Source organism: Triplophysa rosa, linkage group LG9 (assembly GCF_024868665.1).
Source record: "Triplophysa rosa linkage group LG9, Trosa_1v2, whole genome shotgun sequence".
Taxonomy (NCBI): Eukaryota; Metazoa; Chordata; class Actinopteri; order Cypriniformes; family Nemacheilidae; genus Triplophysa; species Triplophysa rosa.
The window spans coordinates 6,947,705-6,954,669 of record NC_079898.1 but is presented as its reverse complement, the minus strand read 5'-3'; positions in this window follow the sequence as shown (position 1 = coordinate 6,954,669).

The window sequence follows — 6,965 nt, the reverse complement described above, 5'->3', positions numbered from 1 at the left end:
TTTGATGTAGGAGCTAGCAGTGACATATGACGGTGTAGTAGTGTCCCATTTCTTAGGGGAGTGTTTTCAACCCTTCCCCTTGTCACTCTGCTTCAAGGGGCAAGGGACGAGGGGTAGGCGAAGGGGTATAAAATAGAATTGGGCCTAAATGTGTTATTTAATAGTTACATAATATCTATAATCTATAGTAATTTAAATTGATAGCATGTAGAGTACTCATTTGTGCTGTAAACTATGTGATGCTGGACATATCAAATAACCATATTTGTGTTCTTCTGTTACAGGTGTGGACTGAAACCACTGGAGCACGAGACAGGGGTGGAAAAAGAGCCCTTAACGCCGTCTGGCACAAAACATCAGACTGTCAGCAGTTTAAGCGTTTAAAATATTTTTTGTTCAGTTGAGTTTAAAGTACCCTTTCTAATCTGAAATCTATAAAACTATTTTTTTAATGAATTTAACATTTAAGACTGTTTTTAAGGTTCAGTTAAATATTCTGTGTTAAGGATCAGAAAATTATAATAAATTTGATATTGAACATCCATGTGTTTTTCATTTTCAGAATGCACCTATTATGTTTATGATGTACAGGCAAATATAAAGTAGTAGATTATTCATTTTGAAGACTAACATCTAAGAAAGCAACAGCCAAATGCTGCAGTTATCATTTAATCAGTAAAAATTGCATTGTATTTGGTAGAGCATAAGAATGGGAAAGGTCAATTACAATTTAGCAATTACAAAAATTGTACTGTCCAGGTAGGAAACCTCAAAAAACATAATCTAGAACCACTCAAGTATACACTATGCAGGGCTCCTCGATTAAACATACAGGGCCTTATGTGGTTTAATCCACATGGGCTTTATAAAGTGGGACCAATATGGGGCTTATGCATGTTGCCCACTTGGGTCCCACATGTGCCCCACTCAGATTCTACGTAGGATTCATATGGGCAAATTCACATAGGGCCGACATGGAACCCGTGGACAAACCCACTTGGGGCCCATGCCTCAAGCCCATATGGGGCCTACATTGGCCCCCACAAAAAAAATGTTGGCTGGGATGTTGCTGCTGATTGGACTGACATTCTTGACACGCCCACCAAACAAGAGAAAATTCATCTCAAACCCTGTTCCACACCGTTGCAAACCGTTTCCAGGAAACGTGTCGTTCAACCCGGAAACCGTAGCAAAATGTTGCGCACCTGACCATGCCCCAGAATAACGCGCAGTGCCTCCAAAGCGTTCTCAGGCGCCACCAGCTGGACGTTTTCAGAAGGGCACCAGGTATTATTATTTTAGCTGGATAAAAACGCTTTGGTGGACACAGTTTAATAGATTATTTGTTTGGTAAGCATATAGCCTATTAGTATCTAATGCATTTATGCAATATAATGTAGCCAAACCAGAGAATGAAGTCTGTGATACGTACTTTGCGTAGCAGTAATTCATTGGCGGGGATTATGCTAATTGTGAATGAGCGTGCATGCCGCCCTGTTCACGAATGATTGGAACTCATTAACAAACACACATTTTACTACGAAATCTAACGTTTACTAAGTATTTGTGAATCCGGAGGAAAGTTTTCAGGAAGGTCTGTTTTACGCGCAAATTACACGTAATTTACTCATATATTTACGAATGTTTCATGAATGAGGCCCAATCACTGCAAGCAAAGGTTTTCTGTAGCTCTCAATGAGACTTCTGCACCTGTTAACAGGTAGTTTGGCCCTCTCTTCCTGAGCAAACTGCTCCAGCTGTCTCATTGTTTGATGGGTGCCTCCTCCAGACTGCAAGTCTCAGCTCTTTCCATAGATGTTACATAGGATTCAGATCAGGACTCACAGAAGGTCACTTCAGAATAGTCCAATGTTTTGTTCTTATCCATTCTTGGGGGATTTTAGCTGTGTGTTGTTATAAATCGGGGTGTTTTATAGCGGCTTAGAACTCGGCTCAACCAATCAGAATCAAGGACCAGAACTGACCGTTTTATAATATAATATTTGTAACACTGCTAACAGCAACATCAATTAAGCTGTTCCGACCTCATAACCTGTCTTATAACCTTTAACATGTTTGTTTATAATTTTCTTCCTAAACTCATCGGACAACAATCTCAACTTTTACTTTTTTGGTCCACACTCAGTGTGGTCCACCCAAAGTGATCAAACAGCTACTTTCTCCATTTAAAAAGCCTAAATGACTCAAAACAAGAACGGAAACGTGGTACTCTGATAAAATGAGACAACTACTTTTAACTAAATTACTTTTCATGAAAAATAAAGCATTGATTTAATGATTTGAAACGGATTTCCCCCAAAAATGTATCCGTAGTCAAACACAAACATTGCACCAAAACATCTTTCACGCAGAAAACAGCAGTGAGGTACAGTATTTCTTACCATTGTCTAATGAAAGAGCTCACAGGTTCAAGAATCAAGACATAAGAAATCTTCAGGGGATCAGTTCAGGGGGAGCAGTTTTTTTTCTCAGAATGAGTAGAGAAGACAAGGAAATGAACCTCCATCATTTGCCTGAAGAACCAGAAGCTTCCACCTGAAGAACCAGAAGCTTCCAGAGCCATTTACATTTCATTTTGTATTCAGAGCTGACCTTGAATACAGGAATTCAGTGTACAATGCTATAAAGTGGTTTTACAGTATAAATGCATAAACAGAGCTGCCAAACACATTCATTGGTTTGTAATTAAATCTATTTCAGAGATATTAGCTTGATAATATAATGTGACATTATTTCTTTATTTGCTTTTGTCAACTGTTTATAAAAAACGACAGCGAACATTTTTCGTTACCTTTTTGCCTTAATTGGTACAAGAGCACGAAAGGTTTTCGGTGTCTCACTGCGCCATCATGTGGCGAACATGCGCAAGTGACGTGGAACTCGTCTTGCACGTGCTTGTTGTGCTGAAGACACAACAGCGTCGTTTCTCCGAAGTGCGTAAAGGACATTGAAAATGACATATTTATTTTTAGTATTACAAAATCTCTCCTGACAGCAATAGCAACAGATTGTTGGAGCTCTTTTATACCGACGGTATAAAGCAGGGGTCTTCAACTACTTTTCTTTGAGGGCCAGACTCCAAAAGTATAAATAGGATGCGTGCCAGTTTTTTTTACCATATCCTCATTTCTTCTGTTATTTTGTATTTTTGTTATTTATTTTGTTTCCTTTTATACTGTTTTTGTTGCTGTTACTTATAGGCCATACAGTGGCTTGCAAAAGTATTCATCCCCCTTCATTTTATTCACACTTTGTTATGCTGCTGCCTTATCTTAAACTACTTTAAATGATTATTTTTTACATTAATCTACACTCCATGCACAATAATGACGAAACAAAAAACTGATTTTTGACAGCTTTGCAAATTTATTAAAAATAAAAACAAAAATAAGTACATTGCATAAGTATTCATACCCTCAACTCAGAAAATGGTTATAGCGCCTTTACAGACTCAAATCTTTTTGGGTATGATGTGAAAAGCTTTACACATCTGCATTTGGCAATTTTCTGTCATTCTTCTCCTCAGATCCTTTCAAACTCAACTTGTGTTCAACTTGATAATCTTTTATCAGTGAGCGGGAGCAGTTTGACAGGAGGATTAAGAACATTTTGAAGAAGAGTGGCAACCCATAGGAGTCATTATCGAGAGCCATCCTATAATGATCATCAATCCTGTTTTTGATAATGGTCTTAATAAATAATGTTGTTCACAAGAAACTTGTCACTTTTTTCTTAGAAGAAAAAAAGACATTTCTTAAAGCGGTGAATTGTGTTTTTCTTCATTAAATAGTATGCAGGACACTGTTTTAAATGCATGGCAGATATTTAATTGATAGTTCATATGATTGCACTTAATGTCTTATGGGCTAAATATGGTTAATATTTGAATGTAACTATACATGCCCATTCACAACAAACACTCAAGTCTTCTGTATATTTGTATATAACTAAGCCACAGTAGATTATATATTATTGTTGTTCCGTACATCTGATCCAACTGTGTGTAATATAAATTTTTCAATTAACAAAAACACTAAATTGCAGTTGCAATTGCAAATCAATTGTCTCCTGTAAGATATGTATTAAGACCGTTAGTAGATATGTACAAATATTTTAACCTTTTCTGCATATCGTTAGTTAAGCCATTGTTTCTGTAGTAAGTAGGGCTGTCAAACGATTAATCGCGATTAATCGCATCCAGAATAAAAGTTTGTGTTTACATAATATATGTCTATGTACTGTGCATATTAATTTTGTATTTATAAATACAAACACATACACATGAATACATATTAAGGAAATACTTACATGTATTTATTTATATTTACTAATAATTGAAATTATATATAAATGTTTATTAATTTTTAGATTTTCTTTAAATATATGCATGTATGTGTACGTGTTAATAACTACAAAATTATTATGCACAGTACACAGATATATATTATGTAAACACAAACTTTTATTCTGGGTGCGATTAATCGTTTGACAGCCCTATAAGATTGGTTTTGCCAAGTCACCAATACAACAACAACAACAACAACAACAAAAAAACATGGTTACTACACTTTTACCATAGTTAATTTTCACTGGTCTAGAAGCACTTCCAGTTTCAGTTTAGTTTATTTATTTACTTTTAATCTTACACATACGTAATTACATTTTTGTTTAACAGTTTGATTCGGTTACAAATATTTTATTTTGTCGTTCAACTCCCCCTACTGGACAAATAAGGAACAACAGGGGCGTAAACCTGCCTGCTCCAGGTCTGCAGCATCCCCATATAGTAACCTATGGGCATAACTGAAGACAACAACATCTACTGTACATCTCTCTACCAAAAACTAACAAGTAAGAACCATGTCAGGTTAATGAATAGAGTTTAGCGGGCTGTGCGTCAGTAATAATGGTCCGTGGGGAAACACAGTGCTCTGTGTACTGTAGTTAAATGGATTAAACAAAGCTTCGAGGCAACAAAATTTGCCTCAATGATTTTTTGTATTCGAATTACTCGAGGAATCGTTTCAGCCCTAATGTAGAGGAAAGAGGATTTAAGTGACTTTGAGCATGAGAGGCAACAGTAACTCAAATAACCACTCGTTGTGACATTCAGACGCTAGGCTCAAAATTTGGCATGAAAGCATGGTTCAACCATGCCTTGTATCAAGGGTTCACTTCAGACTGGTGGGGGTGTAATGGTGTGGCTGTGGGGGATATTTTCTGTGCACACTTTGGGACCCTTTAGTACCAATTGAGCATTGTTTAAACACCACGGCCTATCTGTGTATTGTTGCTATTCTTGTCTTATGGCTACTTAGGAGGATGGTGCACCATGTCACAAACATAAAACAAAATCAAAAACTGGTTTATTGAACATGACAATGAGTTCACTATTCCAATGGCCTCCACAATGCTGACAAATCTGCAGCAACTGCATGATATTTAGGCCTTTTGAAGACCTCAGGTGGATGGTACTCAGCTTCTGTAAGCAAGACATTGTGTTGAGTCATTTTGTTAAAGGGTCACATGATCAATAAGTCACCGCAGCTTTCCATCATTGTATTCGGATTAGCATCAGCCTTTTTTAGCTCTAGCTGTAGCCTTTGGCAAAGACGCATTTTCAAAAAGCTTAATTTTTGTTGACAAAACAAGTGTGGACAGAATGCCAAAACTAAAAGATGTGTGTTCAGATGAAAACGTATTAGTGTAGACAAGGTGTCAGAGTAATAATGACAGTAAACTCACTTATAGATGAGATGTTGGTGATGACAGGCGGCCTGGGTTTATCCAGATTGGTGTAAACCTTCAGTTTAGGATTGGCTAAATCAGCACACCAGCCTCTGGCTTTTGTCTGGCCGGATCGACTTCAGGCTTTCTCTTGGGAATGCTTTTATAACCGGGTTGGTCGGTCCAGTGACAGCCTTCCTCTTCAGATTAGCTGTATTGGCGGCAGCCTTTGGAATGGCCGGATTGATGCCGTGTTCTGTCTTCTTTGGAATCATGGGAATACCACCAGTGCTTATATTCAGACTGGCACCAGCCTTTGAAATGGCTGGATTGGTGGCAGCCTTCAGTTTAAGATTTGCTGAACCAGGACCAGCCTCTGGTTTCCGTCTGGCCAGATCGACTTCAGGCTTTCTCTTGGGAATGGCGGCAGCTTTTATTCTCGTGTTGGCAGGTCCAGTGACAGGCTTCATCTTCGGATTGGTGCCAGCTTTTACGTTCGGACTGATGCCATTTTCTATCTTCTTTGAATTTTTGGGAATGGCACCAGTGTTCATATTTGGACTGGCCGGATACTTGGTAAAGGAACATCTGGACTGGCACCATACCAGTGGCAACCTTTGTCATAGGATTGACGCTGGTTGGATCAATTTGAGCCTCTGCCTTGGTACTGACCAGATCAGTCTTTGCTTTTTGACTGCCTGCAGTGGTACCAGTCTTTGGTCCAGAAATGCCACCATCATTTCGCTGGAGTTTTGCAGGGCTGGCTGGGTCGATTTCAGCATTTGTTTCTCGATTGGCTGGTTCGGTCTCCTTCTTCGATTCAGGATTCACCTGATCAGTGGCATCCTTTGGCTTGTGATATTCCGATTCAGGGACTATCAGTCCAAGAATGCCACCACCCATTAGCTCAAGTTTCACTGGATAGGGGCCAGATTGGTGTCAGTCACCATTAAGGGAACTGCTGCACAAGCACCAGCGAATATTATAGGTATACTTACACGAGTCTGTGTAAGTAAACATTTTGCAAAGCACTCTGGATTTTCTAATAACGAAGGCTAAAAATCGGTAAAGTAAGGCAGTTAGACCTGATCAACGTTATATCAAAATTCATTATTGGCGAAGAAACACCACCAAATACATGTAAAAAACTCTTACCTTTTGAGATTTTAAAGACAACGGTGAGGGTATTCTAGCCTATGGATTATATTTACAACAAT